The 26,591-nt window shown below is 41.0% G+C and overlaps 1 long non-coding RNA gene across 1 annotated transcript; it reads right to left on the reverse strand.

Annotated features, from left to right (window-relative positions):
- Positions 1-5,673: 5,673 nt before the first annotated feature.
- On the reverse strand, positions 5,674-13,951 carry LOC146646107 (uncharacterized). Its single transcript, XR_014908860.1, has 3 exons — positions 13,625-13,951; positions 6,268-6,747; positions 5,674-6,020 (listed from the first exon to the last, which is right to left on the reverse strand). It is a non-coding gene; the product is annotated as an uncharacterized LOC146646107 (long non-coding RNA).
- Between the last annotated feature and the right edge of the window lie 12,640 nt (positions 13,952-26,591).

Here is a 26,591-nt window from a genome sequence, read left to right on the forward strand (position 1 = left end):
TTTGGTTAGGTTAATGTACAAGAACATCTTTGGAAAGCTCAGGATTTGCATTGCGCAGGATAATGGATTCATACTGTTAAGGCCGTTAAACAATAATGGGGTTAAGGCTAAAATGGGTTAGCAGCTTCCCATTCAAAGTTTTGTAGCACCAATCGCTCCACCCCAAGCTCCTCCTGTATACGTTTGAGAGTCCAGGAAAACACCATCAAATAGAAAAATATAGCAAAAACACACAGACACAAAAGACGTTAAGTAAAACACAACCAAAGTAGAAAAAGTACAGTATTACCATGCAATTCGAAAACACGTTACCTTAAATCTTTTTCTTCCTCACAACACCAGCAAATGCTCCTCTTCTTCAAAGCTTTTTTCAGTGCATTCCCTCAAATGTTTTTCTTTCCGCAGCTCTCACAGCTGTTTTGTCAAGTTATTGTCTCACCAAAAAGGATTTTCAATTATTTATTTATCTTTGCTTTTTGTCTTTTTACTTTCAACATACTTTTTGCTGTGATCGCGAGACTACGACGGCGTATTAGGGCCACATTCAGAACAAAATGTTTGTTTTTAGGAGATTACAGTTTTTGTTTCCAGCCAAACACCTGTCACGGCTCCTTTAACATCTGCAAAGCGCCTTGTGTAGATGAGTCAGTGTCAAAAATTAATGAGCCATCTTATCGTTCCTTATGATGCAACATACATCCTTTTTATTGCACAAGTGTGTAACCATCAATATTGTTTCATCTGTCCATTCATCTGTCCAAATCCGACCAACTCTTTCAAGTTTATGTGTTTTTTTTCCTTTTGACCACCTGATCACCAACATCCATCAACGTCTTTGTACTTATCATCACAATGTGTTGATACACATACAATGATACAATGTCCTAAAAGCAAAATCATTTCCTTTCAACTAAAACCAATTCTGAAGTACAATTTCACTGACTCAACTACACAAGGCATTTTGTAGTTCACTTCATTATCAAAATATTATTTCGACTTTATTCTCAGAATGATCAATTATACATATTTTTTTCTAAATGTAGCCCTAAGATACCTTCGTACTAGAGGGACAATGAAAGCAGCTATCATTCCTAATGAACCTTCTCGTGCAGGTTTAGGTTAAGGTTAGCGAAAGAATCCCTAAGATGAAAAAAAAAAATAGGATGTGGCCTTTCCAAACACTGAAATGTTGTCCAGTATGTTTCTTTTTTTGCTAACTGGTTGTAAGTAAAAATAAATAATAAGTACTATAGTTTAGAAAGGTAGGAAACTCATGATGTAACGGGGAGCCTGAATCTAAAAGTGAATGCAGGTGTTGTGGTATAAGGCGACAAAGTGTTCAACTGCCTGTCCAGTAAGTGATGCAGAGTGTAGTCAGGACCCATTTACTATCCACAGCCATTCACTACAGCCCCAAAGATCATTTAGATGATCATTTAGATGCTCTTTGTGTAAGGTGAGGAGGAATCTTAACAGTAAGTTGTTTAAAACTAGATTTAAAGTACAACAGCAATGATGAATTACCTCAGCAAGTTCAATATTCAAGCCACAGAATCATTTATTTGCAGTTACATGGGATTGCACCATATTTCTTATCACTCATATCAATTGTTTTGTTTTGTTTTTTCAACTTACTAGACATTCCGATTAGCATTTCCTCATTATGTAAACAGATAAGCTAGCCAACTTAGTGCAATGAGGTTTGGCTGTGCAGTTCCCACTTTGAGTTTCTGTTGGCAGGTTTCATTGCTGACTAGCTTCAAAAAAATGTATTTATATTTCTGTTAGATTTCTATATGTCAGTTTTTTTTTTTTTAAGTTGCAGTGATTAAGACTGTTGCAGGGAGAGCTACACGTAGACGATCGTAGACGTTGTGTTTTGCTGGCAAAATGTGTACGGCAAACAAAAGTTTCTGTCTCTTATAAAATAATGTTTTCCTCTCGTTGTTCCAGGGGATCAACAGAGAATTACACCGAATTCTGAGGTTTATGTTGGCAGTCCACCAGCCTGTGCGAAGATAATCATTAGATCAAGACAGAGAATCCACGATAAAACACAAAAGTATGCCTCCCACGCACTGGATCATCTCCTCATATTTGACTTGTTGATGTTCCGGTCTGAGACCCTTTGTGAAGAGAGAATAATTGGTGAACGGGAGGAGCAGTTTTAGAGATGAAAAGCTCTTGTTATCACGTTTAAAAACTGAAGCATGACTTATGAGGTTTGGTCTCGTTAACCTCGAAGAATGGTGATTATAAGGTTTTGGTGAATTTCTTGTGAAAGTTTGTCATGGTTTCACCAGATTCCCTACAGCAAACCCCAAATTATTGTTTTTGGGATAGTAAGGAAAGGAATTTTTCTTTTTAGAAAAAAGCTGGTTCCCATAAAGTCTGCCAAACTGTGCTTATGTCATGATAATGTACCAATCTGTTAAGGCAAGACTGTTGGGTAATTAAAAGATAAATAAATAAGGACTTGTCAGAGCAATGGCTGGATTATCATCAAAGAAAATGGCTTCTTGTGATACATTTATTACTGAAAATAATAAAAACATTTTTTAAAGTGATAACAGGATTGTGGCCTCTTGTGTTAATCCAGTCCCTACTTGCCCTTGTTTGGAAACAAACATTTAACAGTGAGTTCTATAAAATGTTAATTTTACAGAACTAGTAAATTCTCTTATTCAATGGAGATTAAGTATCGGAATTTCAGGAGTGGGACCACGCCTCCAAACACATTCCTTCTGGTTCTCATATATGTTCCCCCAGTTCCACAACTGTTTATTCTAGTTTACGTGCCCTCCCCTCCCTCCCCTTTTCAATTCTTTCATTTCTTCACTCCTATTTAGTACATGGCGATCTGCCAGGCCCGGGAGCCACCGCCAGTCCACTTTGAGGCTTTCCCCAAACCGTAGCTCAATTCATGTCCAAGCCATTCACCTTTACCACTAAAATGCTGTCTAACCTAAGATGAGGACGTGGGCCCAGCAAGTAAATGTACCATTAAATAGGGAATTGTAAAAGGATGGAGTGCTAAATTATCAGCTAATGCTAAGAAGCTTGGTGTGGAAGCTGCAACTATAAACTGTGCAGATGCAGCAGAAAAAAACACATATCTATTAATTTGCTGAATTGCAGGCAATAAATTTAAACAGGACTTTAAACTTCTTAGGTCTGGACCATGCAGCAGGCCATAATAATCCTCAGGTGCTTATATACAGTGGCTTGCAAAAGTATTCGGCCCCCTTGAACTTTTCAGTTATTTATTTGTAAAAAATGTTTGGAATCATGTATGATTTTCATTCCACTTCTCTCGTGTAAACCAATTTGTATTGGTCTTTCCTGTGGAATTCCAGTAAAACTGATTCATGTTTGTGGCTGTAATGTGACAAAATGTGGGAAAGTTCAAGGGGGCCGAATACTTTTGCAAGCCACTGTAGCACTTTGCTACTGTTACTGAGCACTCAGCGTGCTTTCAACTACAAGCCTCATTTACGCAATTTACACACATTCATACAGCACTTTTTCATTCTGCGCCTAAGCACCCTAACAATGACTCACAACATTTATTTATGCAAGGCTGCCTGTTATAGCATGTGCAGTTTCCCCAAAAAAGAGGCCTAATTATCATCATATGAGGCTTGAACTGCCCTAAGAAAAGGCTTTAAATGGATGGTCTGAGATATGTCTCATATATCCCAACTGCAATGATATCTGGGAAAAAGTCCACTCTTTGTATTTATGTATGCAGATAGTTTATACATTTAGCCTCAAGAAAAGATCTGTGCCGATAAAGTTTCCTTTTTCTTTTTTACTGCCGTCGTAATGATTAGACAGCAAGACACCTACATGCTGAACAAAACTGGGGAAACCACACAATCAGATTACGGTTTCTGCTTGTAGTTTTGTTCTTTAGGCTTGAGTTCACTCAGTGATAATGTATTCCTTTTTTGATGCCAGCTCATAAATCCCAAAATACGATTGTCCTCAAACACAACATGGAGTGACATGTTAATGCTAACAACCACGTTTGCTTCTTACATCTCATAAGTTGTTACGCCGATGTTATCTGGACCTGCATTGTGCAACGTCCATGTTCCCCTTTCGGGACTTGTGTCTAGTCAGCGTGTGAGTCAGGTCAGACTTTCAATATGATGGATTTTTGAACATCACAACCATAGCTAAACCTGTTGTGATTACTTTGTTCTGAGACACACACACACCAACACACACACATACACATGCACACACTTGCATATACAAAAAGAACAGCTGCTGCAGACCTCAACCCCAGCCAGTGTCTTAACGGCATGAATAATCAGGCATGGTATGTCTTCTACACACATACTCTTTGTTTTCTGCTTTGTGCCAGACTGGTATTCATGTCACCGTGGGGCTTTTAGCTTTACATTTGTAAAATTCTCACACAAACAAATGACCAAGAAAGTTTAAACAAAATAATAGAAAGCGACAATGTGATTTTTTGAAAAATTGTCTGCTTAATTTTTAACCATTTATTTTTGAGTCACTGTTCAAAGTGCGATGAGTCTGTTTAGAGCAGGTCTTCAGGTAGTCCCTCATAAAATGTTTGGGTAGTTCAGTTTAACCTACAGGAGTTTCTCAGGCCTCAACAGGAAATAAAACCACGAAAACTGAAAACAGACTAATGACTTTTCCTGGCGTCATCACAGCAGACATGAGCCACTGCGAAAATCAGACAATCAACCAATAAATTACAAATGTCACACACTCTCATGAGCTGAAAACTACGTCAGGAACCTGACATGAGAAAGAGTGATCTGCCCATGATAAACAAAACACAAACGTAGGTTTTATGTATAATCATTTGTCATATATTACTCATACAATCAGTTAATTATATTTCATGGCAACTAAACAAATATGAATATCAATAAGTAAACAGGTGTTGGAGTGTTGGATAAAAGGTGTTTTTCATCAAACGTGGAGCTGTGCATAGGTGTGCAGACTTTCTCCTGGCAGTTGTTCCAAATGAGCCATACTCATTTTTTTCTAATGCTTCTGTCATGAACTTTAACATTTTACACGGAGAGGCGGAGGTGTAATTCTTGACTTTAGTTTTGCAATTTCTCTGACCATTGCAAGGTCTGACCTTGGAGTGAATTTGCTGCAATGTTCACTCCTGGGAAGACTGTGGCATTATGTTAACACACATTTGAATACTCTAGACCAGCAAGCTGTCAAAACAATTCTGTTTTTATTGAAGTGCTCAAGCTTGCTGATGATTATTTCAATGAGTGTCACCTTTATTTGCTACTCTAAGGTTGTTACTTTACAGAATATGCAATAGGATTGTAAAGAGTAAAGATAGTTAACACAGGGTTTTGTCTGGGTTTTTAGTATTGTGAACTATTGGTAATGTCTTACTGTTGATTTAGACTTCAGCGGTGAATCTTTGTAGAGACTACAGTTACATAAATGGCAGACATTGTTACCTGTGTTCGTTTCCCAGTGTTAACACACAGCCTAAACAGTTGGCCAAAGTGACACATTTTGTTTGCAAAATGCTCTAACCGTGCCAAAACATTTAAACAACAATTTGTGAACAAGTGTATGCGCTCTTCCAATCAATCATTACACAAAGGACAACAAAACACAGCACTCAGTGCGAGTCAGTGCACCATTGCTTGTCAGTGTAGCCCATTACGTAGCCTTCATGGCAGTGGCATTTGCTATCTTTCTGCATAGACTGTGTCAAATATGTCTTCTTGCAATGAGTTGGATCCAGAATCAGAACTGCTTTGACGCATATTTTATTGATTCCATGACTTTTTTCAAGTTGTGACTGAAAACTGAAATACTGGAAATATTACAGAAAATACATGTAAACCAAAATAAAATCTGTTGCAGTTGTACTGTCTTTCCCCTCTTCACACTGCACAGAAGAGGAACCAGCAGCAAGGTTCAACACTTTTCTTCCATCAAGACTTTGAAGACCATTACTCTTTGTCCACAGGTTTAATGATGTAGAAAGTGTGAAACTGAAACAAACATAACACAATTACAATTACAGTATATTCTTTAAATCTTACATATACACTGTACGTACAAGTCTACAATAATCTAAATCAACATAGCGTAGCACTTTAGCTGCAAGAATAAGCATAGCCGCGCTCTAAACATGTGGCTTTAACAACGTAAGTAACACATTTACACATTAAACTTCCCTCATGTCACAAAATACAAGAACAGACCTACAGACAAGTATCAAATAAACAATATACATACAGACGATGCTCCAAAAGATGAAGGATTGAGGGCAGATGCATGTGGATTCATGGCAGTCTCCTTGGCCATGTGCAAACTTCACTAAACCTTACTACTTCCCGCTTCCAGTGATGTCACCAGGTATCAGAACTATTAAAGGGACAGCTGCACTAACACTATCAGCACACTCCCCGCCTGGCATGATAGAATGCCACTACTAACATACAATACAGAACAGTTATACATGGTTATATATGTATATACATATAGAGTAACAGTTCAGTCTTTGTCTGGATGTAAGAGAAGAATGAGCTCCGACACAGGTCTCAAAAATACTTTTGACCCGTCTTGCCTGGATACCTTCACCTCTTATTGTCCTGGCAAGGGAAGACTTGGGTGATTACTCCAAGGGGCCATTCATTTCTCGAGCTGCTGATCTCTGAGAAGTACAATGCTCCCAGGCTCCAGATTGGGTTGACTGTCCTGCCACTTTCTTCTTGGCTGCAGTGAAGAAAGATACTGTTGTCTCCATTTGCTCCAGAAAGTCTGGGCCAGATGCTGCACCTGACACCATTGTTGTTTACATATGTCTTTGATATTGGAGTCTTTAGGTGGAGCTGATGGAATACCCATCTTCTGAGTTAAGAGAGTGGCTGGGGTGAGTAGAACTGGGTCCCTTGGATCAGTACATACTGGTAAATAATCAAATAAATCAAATAAATTCAAATTTTATTTGTCACGTACACAGTCATACACAGTACAATATGTAGTGAAATGCTTGGACAACTGCTTGTGACCTAAAGAAAACAAAAAAGGAAAAGGCTATGAATAAGATAGGAAATAAATATGAAAAATTAAAAAGGGTAAATTTAACTAAGAAGGAATAAAATATAAATTAAGGTTAAAAATGAAATAACTGTACAACACAAATTAGAATGAAGGGTAAATTTAACTGGGAAGAATAAGATAAAATATATAAATTAAAGTTGAAAATAAAATAACTGTACAACAAAATACACAATATAGAACTATATAAGAATGTATGAAGAAATCTAAATATAAATAAATATATACACAATAACAGCAGCTGTACAAGTATTAACCGGAAATGAAGAATATAGTGACCAGTGTTGTGCAAAAAAACAATGTGTGCAAAAACAATGTCCAGAATGTCCAGTGTGTGTGTAAGAACCATATGTGTGGGTCAGTACTGTGTGGTGGTGTGATTGAGAGACCGTATCGCCTGCGGGAAGAAGCTCCTCCTCAGTCTCTCTGTGTTGGTCTTCAGGGAGCGGAATCGCTTTCCTGACCTCAACAGAGAGAGCAGTCTGTTGTTGGGATGGCTGAGGTCCTTCACGATCTTCCTGGCCTTGGTCCGGCACCGCCTGCTGTAGATTGAGTGCAGGTCAGGGAGCTCGGAGCGGATGGTGCGCTCAGCTGACCGCACAACCCTCTGTAGAGCTCGTCTGTCCTGCATGGTGCTGTTCCCGAACCAGGTTAAGATGTTTCCCGCCAGGATGCTCTCTATGGTGCACGAGTAAAAGTTCCTGAGCACCTTGGAGGGCAGTTGGAAGTCTCTCAAGCGTCTGAGGTGGTAGAGACGCTGTCGGGCCTTTTTCACCACGGTGTTGATGTGACAGGACCATGACAGGTCCTGCGTGATGTGAACTCCGAGGTATTTGAAGCTGTCCACTCTCTCCACTGGGCACTCGTTGATGACGGGGGTCTGGTAGTTCCTCTCCTGCTTAGTGCTGAAGTCCACTATCAGCTCCTTTGTCTTACTGACGTTTAGAAGGAGGTTGTTCCTCTGGCACCAGTTCTCCAGATTCCTAATCTCCTTCAGGTAGGCGGTGGTATGAGAGGCCTAGCGTTGATAATTGCCACCACTTCTGCCATCAGTGTAGTAAGGACCTCATGCGTCAAGTTTGATGTCTCAAGTTGCAGGAACATTGAATCGAGGATTCTTTTGGCTATTCCTATCATCCTCTCCCATGCGCCACCCATGTGAGACGCATGTGGAGGGTTAAAGACCCATGCACAGCCTTTTCCTGCCAGGTACTCAACAGACGTGGAGTCAATATTGGATGGAATCTTTAGTTCAGCTGAAGCACCCACGAAGTTTGTGCCTCTGTCCGAACGTATTTGTTTCACAGGACCTCGAATAGCTAGAAACCTCCAGAGGGCATTAATGAAGCATGAGGTGTCCAGAGATTCTATGACCTCTATGTGGACTGCTCTAACGGCCATACAAGTGAATATAACTGCTCATCTCTTACTATGAGTGAGACCACCTCTTGTACGCCGTGCAACAACACTCCACGGGCCAAACACGTCCAGTCCAACGTAGGTAAATGGGGGTTCCATAGAGAGGCGATCTGATGGCAGGTCAGCCATCTTTTGTTGTTCAGGGAGGCCGCGGAGCTTTCGACATGTGACACAATGGTGGATGACAGTGCTCACCAATCTCTTCATACCTATTATCCAGTAGCCTGCTGCACGGATGGCACCCTCTGTGAAGTGGCGTCCATGGTGCAGGTCATGGAAATGTCTGACCAGCAATGTTGCAATATGGTGCTTGCAAGGAATGATCTTAGGGTTCTTAACTTCATGAGGAACCTCTCCATGCCTTATCCGACCACCAACTCTGAGGACATTGTGTGCGTCAATGAAGGGGTCCAGGGTCCTAAGAGGACTCCCTTGAGGGATCACCTTATTCTTCATAAGACAGGCCAACTCTTCAGCATATGCCTCTTCCTGCACAGTTTGAATAATGATGTGCTCTGATAAACTGAGTTGATCAGGTGTACCTGCTTTCTGACAGAAATGCCACCCCTTGGATCGCATGGTCCCTTTGACCTTGCGTGTGTGAAAGCTGTTCACAATGTGAAGGAGATTAGCAATGGCACATTTCAAAGCTTGCCAGGAAGAAAATTTGGAGAAACGGTGGGACCCAAGCAGTGTGCGAGAAGCCTGTGTTTGCAAAGTAGAGATTTGTGGGCGTATCTCAGCATCTATGTTTGCATCCACAAGGTCAAAGGAGTCTGGTTCTAGAGAATCTTGCATAGGCTCAGTCAGAAAATGAGGTCTAGTGAGCCAAGAGGTATCTGAGAGAAAGGCAGCCGGTACAGACATAGTCGCACAGTCTGCTGGATTTTCCCCTGTAGACACATACTTCCACTGCTTAGGATGAGAGGAACTTCTGATGCACACAATATGATTACTGACATACACATAAAAGTGTCTTGTCTCGTTATTTATGTATCCGAGCACTACTTTACTATCAGTGTAGAAGGTGATAGCATCGATGCGCATGTCAAGCTCTGATGATATGAAATCTGCTAACTCTACGGCCAGTACAGCTGCACAAAGCTCAAGTCTGGGGATTGTGTGTCCAGGTCTGGGTGCCAGCTTCGCCTTACCCATAACAAAGCCAGTATGAGTATTCCCTGCTTCGTCCACCACCCTGAGAAAGGCAACTGCTGCAATAGCCATTGTTGACGCATCAGAAAAGACAAACAGTTCTCTCGTCTTTGTTGTTGAAAGAAAAGCTTTGGTATAGGGTCTTGGAATCTTCACGCCACTTAAGTCTTTCAGTGAATCCCGCCAAGACTTCCATTGTTCCTGCATCCCTTCAGGGAGCTGAGAATCCCAGTCACACCTTTGTTGTGTGAGCTCTCTTAGAATGTGCTTCCCTTGAATGGTCACAGGAGCCACAAATCCCAGGGGATCATACATGCTATTTACCACTGATAGGATGCCTCGGCGTGTGAAAGGCTTCTCTTCTTTGTTGACTTTAAAAACGAACGTGTCAGACTCCAAGTTCCAATTTAGTCCCAAGCTGCGCTGTACAGGTAAAATATCTGAGCTCAGATCCAAATCCTTCAAGTCATTTGCGAGATCTTCAGGTGGGAAAGCCTCCATGACCTCTTTGCTGTTAGAGGCGATTTTGCGGAGCCTCAGGTTTGAGTTTGCCAAAACATCCCGAGTTTTCTTCAACAGACAGACAGCGCTTTTTACACTTGAAAAAGATTTAAGTGCATCATCGACATAAAAGTCAAGGCAAATGAACTGTTTCACCTCAGGGTCATGATGTGGTTCTCCATCCATCGCAGACTGCCTGAGGCAGTAAATGGCAACTGCTGGGCTAGGGCTATTACCGAACACATGTACCGAACATGCGGTACTCAATGACATCTTGTGTAGGACTGTTGTCTCTGAACCAGAAGAACCGTAGGAAGTTACGATCTTCTTCTCTCACAAGAAAGGAATGAAACATCTGCTTGATGTCTGCAGTTACTGCAATGGCATCCTTGCGAAACCTCATCAGAACTCCCAGGAGTAGGTTATTGAGGTCAGGTCCTTTCAAGAGAACATCATTCAGAGATACTCCCTCATGTTGTGCACTTGGGTCAAAAACGACACGGATGTCGCCAGGCTTCTTTGGGTGGTACACTCCGAAAATGGGTAAATACCACTCTCTGCCATCTATAATCCAGTTTTGAGATCCCTTCCCAGACGCCTTAACGCCCACTCACATCCTGGGCCATCTGACCTCAGGAATTCGCATGATAAGGTGGGGCCAGGTTTCACAATGAACTCACCCGAAACTCTGGCTGATTGGGACGCACACCCAGTTTCACACCTTGGCTCAGGCGATTAGAGGATCATCAAGGGGTCCTTTTGTCCCTCTGTGGGGGGAAACTCCCACTAAGTTTAAATCTGGGACTCTCCACCATTTGACCTTAGAACTGAAGAAGCTTCTCGGATGAGAGGTGAAACGTCTTCAAGTAACTTAAAGAAGTCCAGACGCTTTTCTTTGCAAGCTCCTTTGACCATCGTTCCTGGTTTGGAGTGAGAGGAGGAGCAACTTCAGCATGACCATTTTCGAATATTTTCCCCATGAATTAGAAGAAATGTTGGGACATCTCAGGTTTCCTTGTTAAGTTGCGTTTGAGGGAGCTGAAGCAGTTAAGAGCTTGCTGTCTGTTACCAGGGAGGTGTTATCTACCAAAATTCACCGCCAGATCAACCATCTCATGATTAGTGACTGCCTTTGCTAACCTGTCCGCTGCTTCATTCCCCCTTACCCCATAGTGAGCCGGGACCCATACAAACACTACCGATAGACCCATCATATGTATTCTGTAAAGAGTTTGCTAAACCTCTAATAAAATATCTGACCTACCTTTCGAATGACCATTCTGTAGACTAACCAAGGCTGCACTGGAATCTGAACAAATAATTGTGTTCAACGGCCTCAAATCTTCCACCCACTGCACTGCTAATAGAATCGCTATCATTTCTCCTGCAAACACAGACAACCCATTATTAATCCTCTTCCCAATTTTCACCATAAAGTCCGGAATTACCACTGCCACCCCCCACTAGCTGGATTCTTTGAAGCATCCATATATACCTGCACATACCCATAATACTGATCTATGAAACCCTGAAACCCTAAGATTACCCTTCAATTTCTTAAAAGCCTTATTATGACATTTAATCACCTTATCACACTCCGTTGTCCACCATGGCACAATCTTCCTTTTCCCACTACCCCCTTTTCTCTTGATTACCCTGCTTGCCGCCACTAAAATGGCTTTACAAATTGAGTCATTTAAATCGTCCACCCCTACATTCATATCAACCTTTTGAAATTCCTGTTCACTGAGTACCTTAAAGACATCCCAATTATCCTCACTAAAACACCATCTCTTCACTCCCCCGGTAACCTGTCTCTCAATGCTCAGCCTCACCGCAGTCTTTATAGGATAATGATCACTTCCTATTGTTGTAAGTTTCATTACCTCCCATGAACATAAGCCTGCCAATGAATCAGACACCAACGTTAGATCAATAGCCGATTCAATCCCTGTTCTAACATCAACCCTAGTATCACTCTCATCGTTCAAACACACATAATTCTTCAAATCCAACAACTCCTCAATCACTTCCCCATTCCGATCACAACTATAGCCCCATAAAGAACTTGTGAGCATTAAAGTCCCCACACCACATCACTTTCCCCTTTAAGTAAGTATCCAGTTCCGCCACTTCCATTAGCTTGCCACCTGGATTATAAAAATTTACCACTCTAATGCTCCCAAGTCCCCCCCCCAATCCCCAATTTCCAATACTATATACTCTAACTGCTTACCAATAGCTACCACTCTATATTGAACCCCACGTTTCACAAAAGGTACACAACCTCCCCCATTACCCTCCTTCCTATCCCTCCGAACCCCATCATATCCTTTGATAACAAAATCCAAATTAGGCTTCAGCCATGACTCCTGTACACAGATTATATCTGGTTTCTCTTTGCATTTTTCAACAAGTCCTTTAAACTCTTGACCATTAGCAATCAAATTTCTAGCATTCCACTGTAAAACAATCAAAATGTCCTCTCCCCTGATCCTTCCGCTCTCCCTTCCCCTCCAAGTCTTTTATTTATGTTCTCCCAGGATATGTCTTTAATCCCGAAAAACCTCTCTGCCCCCTTCACTATTATTTTGATTTTCTCTGTCTTATGCTTCACTTGATCTGAACAGTTTATGACATACACAATGAACAAAATCAACTTCTCCATTGTCAAACCTGGGTAAGTCCTATGCACACTAACAGCTTCCGGGGTAACCCTGTCTGATCTTTTCCTGGACCATCTCCACCCCTCTGAACCCTCCTGACTGCCTCAGCATAACTTATGTTGTGAGTAACCTTGACCTGCTCAACCTCCACGGCCTTCTTACTTACCTCACAGCCCCCAAAACTCACCCTATGCTGCCCCCCACAGTTACTGCATTTGTCCAGAACATTATCTCCACACTCCTCAAATCTGTGCTCACCCCCACACTTGGGACACTTCTGCTTCCCCTTACAGACTACAGCAATGTGTCCATATCTCTGCCATTTATAGCACCTAAGGGGCGGTGGCACAAATACTCTCACAGGAAAGCTCATGCACCCTATTTTAACCCTGTCCGGCAACACAGTACCTTCAAATTCCAACAAAACTGACAAACTACTAACCCTTTCCCCATTAACAGTTTGTAACAGTCGCTTTACTCTGCTGACCTTGCCCCCCTGAATACACCACTTTAATTTCTCTAAATCCTCTTCTACTGGGATACCAGAAATCACCCCTCTGGTCGCTTTACTGTCTCCCAACACCCGTTTCTCTTGTACTATCTTTTTGCAGATACTTTCAGTACTCAACACCTTGTTTTTCTGTTCTTCTGACTTGACCACTACCAGCAAATTCCCATCCCTTAGAACCTTAGCTAGAAGAACCTCTCCAAACTTCTTTTTCAATTCCCTGGAATTGCATTCTCTCATCCTCACTCCTGAATCTCAAAATTATCCTAAATTCCTCCCTTACCGTCTTCTTCCTCACGACCCTGGACCCGTCATCCGAGCTGTTCTCTTCCAAACTCCTTTTACTCGTCTGCGACCCAACCAAACCCACGCCCTCTCTCCTGCTTCTCCCTCTTCCTGATCTTCCCCCTCCAGCCACTGGGGTCCAGTCACCAAAATCCATATCAACATCCTCATCCACCAGAGACACCATTCCAGCCAGTCGCATACCAGTTTATGGCAACTGCCACTATCCGTGATCCTAATCCGTAATCCAAAATCCAAAAACTAATCGATTCACTCAATCCTTATGTAACGTCCACCTTCAAATTTCCCGCCACCTCATGGCAGTCTCCTTGGCCATGTGCAAACTTCACTAAACCTTCCTACTTCCTTCTTCCTGTGATGTCTTCTCCTTCTGTATAGGGTTTATTGGCAGTTGGCAAACAGCAAAATGGTGCATTACCGCCACCAACTGGTGTGGAGTGTTTCCTGTGGTGTCACCAGGTATCAGAACTATTAAAGGGACAGCTGCACTAACACTATCAGCACAGCAGTATAAGAAACTGGCACATTTGATACTCACTCTCATCCATCACTCCATACATGCTGGTAAAGAGCAATACAGACGTGGCAGGTTTGAAGGCTTGCACACTGATTGCTAAGTGAAGATTTTCAATTCACAACAACAGTCGCCTCAAGGTGCTTTATATTACAAGGCAGACCCTGCAATGTGCATACAGAGAAAAACCCAAAAATCATACGACCCCTTATGAGCAAGCACTTTGGTGACAGTGGGAAGGAAAAACTCCCTTTTAACAGGCAGAATCAGGCTCAGGGAGGGGCAGCCACATGCCGCGACCAGTTGGAGTAAGAGGAGGAAAACAGGATAAAAGACATGCTGTGGAAGAGAGCCAGGGATGAATAACAAGTATGATTCAGTGCAGCGAGGTTTATTAACACATAGTGAGTGAGAAAGGTGACTGAAGAAGAAATACTCAGTGCATCATGGGAATCCCCCAGCAGCCTACACGTATTGCAGCATAACTAAAGGAGGATCCAGGGTGAGCTGATCCAGCCCTAACTATAGGCTTTGGCATAAAGGAAAGTTTTAGGGCTAATATTAAAAGTAGAGATAGTGTCTGTCTCCTGAATCCAAACTGGAAGCTGGTTCCATAGAAGAGGGGCCTGAAAACTGAAGGCTCTGCCTCCCATTCTACTTTTAAATAGTCTAGGAACAACAAGTAACCCTGCAGTGCGAGAGTGAAGTGCTCTAATAGGGTGATATGGTACTACAAGGTCATTAAGATAAGATGGGTCTTGATTATTTAACAGGTACTTCATTGATTTTAATTCAATTAAATTAAATTTTATTTATATAGCGCCAAATCACAACAATAGTCGCCTCAAGGCGCTGTATATTGTACAGTAGATCATGCAATAATACATACAGAGAAAACCCCATGAGCAGTGGCGGAGCGGGGGGGGTGGCTTACTGGGCTTAAGCCCGGGTTGTTTTTTCAGAAGCCCGGGGTCTTTTGGAGTGTAATTTTTTCATAGTTAAATGCCTGGCTGACAACTGTATAAAACAAAAACTACACACAATATTCGAAGCACATAGTGCACACCGTGGGAATTTACGACTGTGTGTAAATCCCTCCTAATATTGGTATGATCCGAGCTCAGGCACTAAGCGACTGAGCGAGGGGGCGGGGCAGCTGCTGCCTGCGAGTGCGCTGTTGGAGAAGCGCAGCGAGGCAGACAGAGGAGAGCTGAAATTCGACCAGGTACCAAAGCAAATCATTCGTACTGTACAAATAATGTAAATATGACGGTGTATCACAAAAGATTGATGTTAAACTGATCACTTGACCCATATTACGTTACTCGCTCTTCAAGTGAATCAACAAATGGCGAAATGAAAAGCGGAACAACAACAATGCTGTTTCTTTAGAGAGTCTTAGCTTATGTGTGTTTATTTCATATTTTCAGTTGTTACCCTCCACGGCTAAATAAATCGGTTTCAGTAATGCACTGATATACAAGAATGGACATAAGGAGCTTCTTTCAAAGAACAAACTCAGGTAAATGTTATTTTATATATTATGCTTTGTGTGTTGTTCAGTATATTTCTATGCAAAACAAGAGGAGTTTCAATACACAGCAGTATATTCACAGTTGAAACCAGATATTTACATACACTTTATGGAAAACACAAGAATATTTTTTTACTGTACAACATCAATTTAGAGTAAACTTGTTTTGTTTTGGATAAATAAATATTGAAATATCTTTTGAATTAGTTAAATGTCAGAATAAAGAGAGACAGAGCTTCTATTTTTATCACTTTCATCAAATTTAGGAGTACATGTACACTCAGTTTATTGTTAATTAATAAGAAAACTCCAGACAATTCCATTGTGAGCTGAAGAAGCTTCTAGTAGAGGGAAAACACAGAGCCTGTTTCTTTGAAATGGGAAAATCAAGAGATGTCAACCAAAACAACAATTTGGTGCCATTTGTAATTAAGAAATACAGATAGTTTCTCTCTTTACTCTTAAAGTTAACAGATATGTTTTTTGTACTTATCAACCTAAAAAAATAAACATTTAGTCTGATTTTATGTTACAATTAAAAAGGTATATCTGTTTTTATCTGAAGAGTTTGTAAATATCTGGTTTCAACTGTATATTTGATGATGTTGGTGTTTGGCTTGATTGTCAGCACAAAGAGGAACAGAGAGGAACAGAGAGAGAGAGAGAGAATGAGGACAGAACAGATGGAACAAGAGCAGGTGAGACACACATGTTAGTCAAATGGTTGTTTACCAAAAGTATCACCGTATCATAGGTACTCATGTATCTCGTACCTAGTGTTTCTTTTTAGGTTTGTTATTTTTCAAATTCTATATTTATTAAGTTATGTAGGCTTGTTTGTACAACAAGGCTAAATAATTATATAAACTTTTCTCAATCTAAATAGTGGACTTTGGTAGAATTAAAAAATAAGTGTAGTGCAGGTCTATGATGATTTTTAGTGCTACTATCATCTAGTTCTGATTATGGTTCTGTTTTGGTTAAATCCTCAGTAGTCCTGACTTTGAACTGTTGTAGTCCTGTTTTAATTGCGGATCAGTTCTGGGTTTGGTTGAATTGGGGTTTAGTCCTCGTGTCTTGATACAGCCCTGATTTTGTTCTGCCTTGCTGCTTAATTAAAAAACTAGTTTAAGGTGTCCTGCATATGTGATATATATTTTTCCCTATATGAAGTCATTCTTTTTTTCAACAAAACTCAAAACAGAGCCTATTAATCTTTCAGTCATTTCTAACCTCCCCCCAATCCCACATGCATACTACCCTTTAGGGCTAAGCCCCGGGTGTATCAAATGTCTGCCTCCGCCTCTGCCCATGAGCAAGCATTTTGGCAACAGTGAGAAGGAAAAACTCCCTTTTAACAGGAAGAAACCTCCGGCCGAACCAGGCTCAGGAAGGGGCGGGGCCATCTGCTGCGACCGGTTGGGGAGAGAGAAGGAAAACAGGATAAAGACATGCTGTGGAAGAGAGCCAGAGATTAATAGCAGGCATGATTTTTTTTTCTGATCGAGGTAGGTTTCTAATAGTTAGTAACAGGGGATTTCTGTTTGGTTACCTTAGATAAAACAGTGGGGTTTAGACTGGTTGAATGACATCTGTGTTAACTGTTTTGCAAAAGGATGATGAAAATGTGTCAATCCAGTGAGAAAGGGTTAACACATTTCCAAGAGGTTTCTGCTCTGCTGAGATAGTGATGATGAAAACTGAGTGGATCCCATTTTCTTTCGGCAGGTCAAAGCAATAAAAAAACCCTGTAACACAGAGATGGACACTTTAAAATGGGACTGGGGTTACTCCACATACCATGAGGCAAATAGGAAATGCACATCTACCTTATTTGACAGTCCACACAGAAAGCCCACAGCTGGCCAGGGGGTTCAAACCCAGAATGTTCTTGCTGTGTAGTTTCAGTGCCAACCACATCGCCACTGTGCCACACAAATTTAATTATATAAAAAAATATTTAGAAAGATTTTATTTGATTGTGGAAAATAGTAGCACTAGTACTACCATCAGCTGTCTGCCTCTATATATATATATATATATATATATATATATATATATATATATATATATATATATATATATATATATATATATATATATATATTTTTTTTTTTTTTTTTTTTAATCTTTGATGGGGTTTCCTGATAACCTCAGCTGTCACTTCCTTCCCTCTTCCAACCCACTTGTCAGCCAATCAGCACATTCAACAACATGTAGCTGGGTTTTTGGAGGTCTAGGGTATATGGCTACTTTTGTTGGATCACTTGTGAGTGTTGTTGGCCAGGTGATAGCAATAACACTGAGGGGTGCTGTGCCACCCTTGATGTGATTGTTGTGTGGCCATAGCTCTCTATTTTGTGGTTGGTCACTAGTATGCCTGCTTTGCTGAACCTTGTGGATTAAAGTAACTTGTTGTGGTGTAAGTCCACTTGTATGTGACTGTTTGTGTGGTGGAGACAACAGATCACTTGGTTGTGATTATTTGTTGCTACTTTTGGTTTTGTGTTGTAGTAGGTCAAGTAATCATTTTGGGTTTGACTGTTGTGCTGTGTTGGACACAAGTTACTTTTTGTGCGTTCAGTGTGGCAACTTCAAAATCCTGATGCAGGAGTATCCCCGTTTAAATATATATGGCACTTATTCAGTCTCTGCTGGGCCTCTAGCTGATAATTCCGGCTATGTTGGCTGCCTACTTCAGATGCTGGAAGATTGTGGATCCCAGAAATCTGAAGGTTTCCATAGCAAACAACAGTACTGTTGATTAAGGTGAGAGTGGACAAAAGAAAGGGGCGGCTCCTCAAGTGCTGTCACCTCCACAGTTTCAAGTGCATTCAACTGTAGGTTGTTTTGACCACGCCACCGTGCCAAATGCTCAACACCATGACTGCAGACTCATCACTGTTCTTGATGAACTTTGTGTTTTTGATGGGTGGTGTAGTCATTTATATAGAGGAAGTAGACATACTGGGAGGCGGGTGCTAGATATGAGTCTCCCCAGCCTCACCTGCTGCTTCCCGTCTATCAGAAAGTTGTTTTTCCACTGACAGATGGAGGTTGGAACAGTGATCTTGGCAAGTTTGGAGTGGACTTGATAAAGTTACTCAACTGAAGTCAGCATACTGTCCCTTTCATACGTCTGAGCAGTCAAGGTGTTGTAGAGCTACTTGGCCCAGCAAACTTTAATGATTTAATGACTACACGTGTCAGGTCTGTATACATTTAACCCAGTAATAGAATGCTGTTGTTTTTTTTGGGGGGGGGGGGGGGGGGACTAGGATGATTATGGAGTGCCTTTTTACTGATATTTTGGTATTGTGGGACTGGGGTTAGCCCTGGAACCACGGGCAACTTTTAGGGTTTTTGTCAGCTGTCAATGCTATAACCTTTCTCAATTGCAGTGTTTTTGTTTTGTTTTTTTGGCTAATACCCCACTATGTAACTGAACGTTGCATATTTTGATCTTTCTTGAGTGAATTATAACTGTTTTAAATACTAGAAAAAGGAACAACCTCCAGAACACTCCAAACACATGAACACACACTGGTACAAAGCCTGTAGTACTCCCTCTAAATCAGCTGCTGGGCTTTTCTGCTGTTCAGGAATGTAACTGGAGATAACAAATAAGCTCAGAGGGGTCAAAGTTTAATATATTAAATGACGTAAAAAGGAAAAGACAGAAGATGACACTTGATGGTGAGGCTCAGCGTCCAGCTGTTACGGCAGTCGGCATCAGGGAAGGTATGCAGCCATCACGGCTTGTAATGTTTTCACTCCTCACCACATGGATCTGGTAGCTATTTCCTGTCTGACAAGATTCACATATGGGGCAATTAAAAAAAAAAAGTTTAGTCTGTTGGACAGGTCATTCATACAAAAACTTTAAAATACTGACCCTAGCCCACATCTAAAACCCAAGTTAAAATCTAAATAAGTATATGAACAGTAAATATAAAGACAGTCTTCATCTCACAAGTTTTTAGACAACACGTTCTCACTTCCAAAGCGTAACCTTTTACACTAGGAGACAAATCGTCAGTATAATACACTTTAGGCCACCCAACACGTCCCTATATTACAAGTTCAGGAAAAATGAGGGAACACGAGAACCATTTGGAATGAATCTACACATGTACATTTATTTTACTTACATTGCTTTGGAAAATACTAACTAACACGATTAAGGTGTTGGTTAACATTACGGATGAGGTTATGGTTAAGGCTGAAAGACACAGCTGGAACGTGTGTTACCGTGGGAGCATAATTCTATTTGATTTTATGCACAGTCTGGCGCATAGCATAGGAGCACAGACGGTCACCTTTCGCATTCCCATGGAACGCCTCGGGACGTGACAAATATTCGGTATGCCTCGGGAGAGAGAACAGGCTGTTTTAGAGCAATGCAACTTCAGTTCAATTTTATTTATATAGCACCAAGTCACAACAGCAGTCACCTCAAGGTGCTTTTTATTGTAAATTAAAGATCCTACAATAATACGGAGCAAACCCGAACAATAGAATGCCCCCTGTGAGCCAGCACTTTGAACCAATGAGAGGGAAAAACTCCCTTTTAACAGGAACCTCTATCAGAACCAGCCTCAGGGAGGGGCGGCAATCTTCTCCAGCCAACTGGGAACTGGGAATGAGGGGAGGGCAGACAGAACAAAAACAAGATTTTTTTGTGATATTTTAAATGTGTTGTAAAGAGCCCAAAGTTGATTATTTGATTTATGAGCCAGAATTTGCTCTGCAGAAATTGAGCTCCAGTTTTGACAGAATGCTGCCTCTGAAAACGGGGGTTTTATCGTAACAGGAGACTAATTATCGCTGGTGATCTTCAACACAAAAATCAAGTTACATTTCACCCAGTATTTAGGCTGCACCTGGATCTCTAAAGTGATCACCAAAGTAACTATGTATTTACTTTGTATTTAATATTTCTGAATATTTGCACTAATGCTGTGCACTAGATGTGAAGTAATCTGAGGGGGGTTAATATAAGTATTCTTTGGTTAGGTGCTTTTGTTTTTGAGTAAAGACATCCATACCCAGAGAGCTCTTGCACATAGAGCACCGATCTGTATCTAGACAAAGCTGGCATTAAAAAGAATCCATTGTAATATAAGTTAGATTGCTGGTGACAGATGTGTTCTTTCCATAAACTTTAAAAGAAGTGCCTTTCACAGCATGAATAACTGATAACTTAGTAAGAACTTTTCCTCCATATTAATAGCTGTCTAGTATGGTTCTTATATTAGATGGCTAACATGAGAAGCATACCCACAGTCACGAGCTGTCATTTCCAACCACATCCAAACATCTTTGGAGGATTCAGTCATCGACATCTTTGAAGTATTGAATGATGAATTCCTGAAAATGGATCAGGCTTTGAAATAAAAGCTCTCCTTTTCCACGAGTGGATCCAGTTTTCCCTGTTGCTGACGTTTCTATGAAAAGTTGAGTAAACCATCCTGGCACTGATCATCGCAGATGCAGCATGTGTGTAGGAATCATAAGCAGGTGTGTGCTTTCCTGATAGAGGTCCTGCATAGCTTGTGTTGAGCTGCATGTAGACAGTTAGCTGCCCATCACAAGGTGCTCAACTGGTTTTCTTAGTTGAGTAGTTGATGAAACACTGTATACATTTTTAAAGAAGTAAAGATTTGAACAGCATCCAGATCACAGACCTGTTGGCCTGTGAAACAGAAACTTGGAAATTGTGCATATGACTGTAAATGACTCATCCAGTGCAAACCAAATCTATACCTGTGGGTGAAAATAAAGTAACCTGATCCTGAACCTCCATCCTTGGAGCAATCCAACAACCTCACTGTTGATGTGAAAATCCAGACATTTAATTAACATGATATTTTCTCATTTGAGCGTTGTAGTCTTTTCATTTTTGTTTTGCTTTTTGCATTTTTTATTTGGTTTTATGTGTTTTGAACACTTTGTATGCACAACCTGTATTTAAATAGGAGTAAATACAGTTTTTAACTTGATTGGATCCCAGTTTCCTAACTTTATTAAGTTTCACCCAAACTGACTAGTATACACTGATCAGGCGTAACATTATGACCTTTGTGTCGGTCCCTATTTTGCTGCCAAAACAGTCCTGACCCTTGATTTTTTTTCCATAGTGCATCCTGGTTTCTGGTGACCCCCAGTTAAGTAATGCACACTCACCAAGCCATGCAGGTGATGTGAAAGAAAGCATGATTTACCAGACCAGCCCACCTTTTTCCATTGCTCTGTGGTCCAGTTCTAATGCTCACATGCCCATTGTTGGTGCTTTTGGTGGTGGACAGGGTTCAGCATGGGCATCTGGCTGGACTGCAGCTATGATGCACTGTCTGTTCAAGATTCAAGATTCTTTATTTGTCACGTGCATAGTTATACAAGTACAGCACACAGTGAAATTTGACCTGATATGCTCCTTGACTGTGCAAAAAGGGAGAGAACATTATATATAGTGAGTGAATATATACAAAGAGAACATCATGTGCAGCTAGTGGGTGAGTTATATACATTATATAAATAAAATAAAATAAAACAATATGGAAATTTTATGAAATCTGATAATGTATATTGTGTGAGTGGGGTGTTAAAGTGTCTTGTTCTGACGCCTTTCCATCAGAACCTGCATTTTTCAGCAATTAGAGCTACAGTAGCTTGTCTGTTGGATCAGACCACGCAGGTCAGCTGTCACTCCCCACGTGCATCAGTGAGCCTTGGCTGCCCATGACTCTGTTGCTGGTTCACCACTGATAGATATTGACCACTGCAGTACAGGAACAACCCAAAAGAGCTGCAGTTCTGGAGATGCTCTGACTGAGTCGTCTAGCCACATCAGACTCATCCAAATCCAATCCCGAAGCCCAACCTTCAACCAATAACTCAACATTCCAACATGATATGAAATGATGCGCTTGACTTTGAAATCAATCAGCTAAAATACCAAAATTTTCAGTGAGCATTTACTCAGTTACAATAATGAAGTAAAGCGAAGCAGCTTTGAGACACCAGTGCTCTAACCCGTCTGTTTTCTAGTTTTCCAGTATGTTAGTTATTCCGATCCATCTGCTGGAACTCTGCTGGACTTCCATAAGGAGCATCTGGGACTCTTTGTTTCAGACTTTGGTTGAAAGCAGAGTTGAGTCTTTGAAGCATGGGCCAAAGCACCAACCTGCCTACACTGGCCAGCCCGAGGTGTAGGACGGCTGCAGGGAGGTGGGGATCACAGAGGAAGTACAGAAATAGGCTTTGATTTACATACACTTCTGTGTTTTCTGTCTTTATGCCCATATTCTGTGACACACACCTCCAAACTCTAAAAAGAGGGATGTTTAGGTTCCACATGTTTCCGTGTAGAAGCAGTAAGATATAATGATTTATGTCACATGGATCATTTTACACGAGGCATTAAAATTCCATTGCAGTTAGAAGATGCATCAAAGTGATTTATGAGGCGAAGCAGCAAGGAACAGCATCGAAACGCAGAGGTAAATTTACAGAAGGTGCATCTCACCTGTCGCCACACAGACGGAAAGTTTAAACAGTAGTGCTGGGTGTACGTGAAACATTCTAATCTAACCTCAAGCCCATGGACAGTTTCATTTTTGCATTCACTTTGTATAAAGCTCAGAAATAAAGTGACTGAAATCCTATTCACACAGGAGTTGTATTACTTGAGAACCTGGAATAATTTGTAACAGTGGGTCCTAAAGAATACATCCACAAGTTCTGTCAACTAACTCACTTAAACTTAATCAAACAGCACCTTCAAAGGAGGATCAACTGCTCTGCAATCAGATCACCCTCTCATTTGGTTTTATGAGCAGCACTGAGACAGCCTCCAAAATCAGAGGTGCATCTGTGCTGACCTGTCAGGTTATTACACAACAGAAACTCCTTCACTTGGCCCTCAGCCTCAAACAAGTGGCAGTGTAACATCACGTTGTGAGATGGTACAAACAGTGTGTTGGTAAAACTCCAAACCAGCTGGATGCAAGTCTTTCCACTGTGAGCATGCATAAGCTGATGCACAGACCTGCAGCAGACTTAAGCTTACCTTTAAGCCATTCAGCCAACTTCCTGCTAAGCAAATTTGTGCAACTAATAATCTTTGTCATGCACGCTACAGCCTCCTTTACTTCGACTCTGGTAAGTTGGAAAATTCTCCAAAGGCACTCGTGTGTCAACACATAATCATGAATGAGTGCTACCCGCACTTTTTTTTTCTTTTTGCTCACTGATCTAAGTTGCCATATACTCAGGAACTGAGTTGGTAAATTGTTCCAGCACAGTGAGCTCACACAATACAGTGAAATCATGCACATCAGAAACTGAACAACTCATATTCAAACTTGAGATAACTTTATGCATTGACTTTGTTGTTCTACTTTTTCCCAGGACCTAAATGGTTTTATCAGAAAACTTGGTGTACGCTGTTTACATTGAAACAATGTGTCTGACTGGAAGACAACACAGCCCTCGCATCACCTTCAGCTAAAAGCTCATGTGGAAATCAGTGTTATTGTTAGTGAGGGTGTGTGAGTGGATGACTGCACAATTCACAAAGTGATGGAAATGTTAAATAGCACAGAACAAAGACATGCATTGAAGAAGAACTCTCAAAGGTAGACTGAAGGGTGGGTTTCATATATGAAACACTGAGCCCAGGTGTCTCCAGCTGACCTGATCATCGCTCCTACCATCTGCTGTAGCATAAACATAGAACACAGACGAGCACGGCATCATGACAGAAACACAAGAAAGAATAGCAGCAAAATTTAAAAAACCTGTAAAGTCTAACCCATGATATAGAGGTCTCGATAACTCACAAAAATTAAAGTATAAACTAAATTACACTCAAATCTGTAAATTAATTCAAGTCAATTCAACAATTCAATGACAACAACAGTCGCCTCAAAGTGCTTTATATTGTAAGGTAGACCCTACAATAACTCATACAGAGAAAAACCCAACAATCATATGACCCCCTATGAGCAAGCACTTTGGCAAGAGTGGGAAGGAAAAACTCCCTTTTAACAGGAAGAAACCTCCAGCAGAACCAGGCTCAGGGAGGGGCGGGGCCATCTGCCGTGACCGGTTGGGGTGAGAGAAGGAAGACAGGAAAAAAGACATGCTGTGAAAGAGAGACAGAGATTAATAACAAGTATGATGAGGTGGATTCAGGGTCACCTGATCTATATGCGTTAGCAAAAAGGAAAGTTTGAAGCCTGATGTAATACTTGGGAACTTCAGCTAAATGGTTCGGTAAGCATAGTGAACATGTTTGTGGTTCTACGAATTAAGTCCAACTTAACTTTTTCAGTGAAGGTTGTGGACACTAACTCTGTCTCATAGAGACAGGCATAGATAGACTTCTCAGTACCTTTTAATAATGTGTGCTTGCTAGCTTTCTAACTTTAAGATGCTATAAGGTTTAAGTTTTAACATTTCTGCTTTTAGAAGAATCTGGTGTCTTCTGGTCCACTTGGTTTTGGTTTGCCTGTATCTATTTTGAGACGTGGCCTGGAAACTGAGGGATGAAGTGGCCCATTAACCTCCGCCTGGACTTCTGTAGGCCTCTTCACAGCAGCCATTAGCGTCACTGCTGTCGTCTCAGGTCAGCTACTCTGAAGAGCAGCAAACATCTCTTTTCAAGAAAATTCACCCATCCCAACCTTTGTCTCGCCATCCATCCATGCAGGAGTGCTGAAAAGATGAGTTGAGAAGTCAGCAAAAATGAGTCCTTGAGTAGCTCCCCAAAATCCACTCAAGTCTTTGGTTTCACTTGCAGGGTGGAAAAAACGCAGGTCCTTTTTGTGCTGGACATCAAAGCCAATGGCCCTGAAATGAGATTTATATGCTCCTCTGTCAGATTGATCCTTTTTTATACATGGCTTTCTTCTACTTTGACAGCTGTTCTAAAATAAAATATCAATAAATAGTAAAAACCCACCTTGTATCCAGTGAATTAGTACTTGTACAAGATTCCAGATGAAACAAATTTGATGTTTGTTCAGTTTCTTACCTGAAGACTATAGCGCGGGTCAAGCAAATTCTATCTCGATAGTGACCCATTTATAACATACCTGAGGAAATCCCAACACATACAAGGGTCCTGCAAACTGATCACAGATGATACCACATTTGCACCTGAGAGGTCTCAGAACCACTGAGAATGATCTGAAATGTTGTGGTTTTACATTATAAGACCATTATAAAATTGGCATATCCTCATTTAGAGTTCCTACATTCACAACATCATTGGTTATGATCATGTTCTATGTATCAGATCATTTAACTGCAAATTGAAATCCCATCAAGCCAGTGTGCACTGACGAAATGGTAATTCAGTAATTTGGTCTATTTACTTTCAAAACAGCAAGCTGTAATGAAGCAATTTGTGGGAAAAGAGAGAAATGCACTGTAGTACATTGTCTACTGAGTGAGGAAGGATGCAAAATCTTTCAAAACTTAGGGAAATTCCTGAGTTTGTTTTGCACAGATGGACACCAGAGGGATGCAGGAAACATCTCACATGGTAATCATCAGAAACCTTATGGTTAATAACAGTCTTGTATCCAAAAGGATTGGGGAATGATTGTCAATAGGAAAAGAAACATTTACTGCAGAACCTATAGGTAATCTGGTAACTCGTTTATATTGTGTGCAATTCTGTAATACACATGGATGAAGAAATAAAAGCTGGAAAAAGTCCAGTGCCATGTTCTACACTCTAAGTTGAGACCAGGAGTTCCCCTGCTGGGTGCCCTGCAATCTATCTGTCTCTGGTAAATTACGCAAAAAGAATAAACCTTTGAACTCACGCCCATAAATCTTTGAAACTCAACCCAGAGCTTTCAAAAGACTTCATCAAGCCAAAGA

The sequence above is a fragment of the Rhamphochromis longiceps genome, linkage group LG19, assembly GCF_057381845.1.
Source record: "Rhamphochromis longiceps isolate RC_006_pf linkage group LG19, R_longiceps_female_GT1.1, whole genome shotgun sequence".
Lineage (NCBI taxonomy): Eukaryota > Metazoa > Chordata > Actinopteri > Cichliformes > Cichlidae > Rhamphochromis > Rhamphochromis longiceps.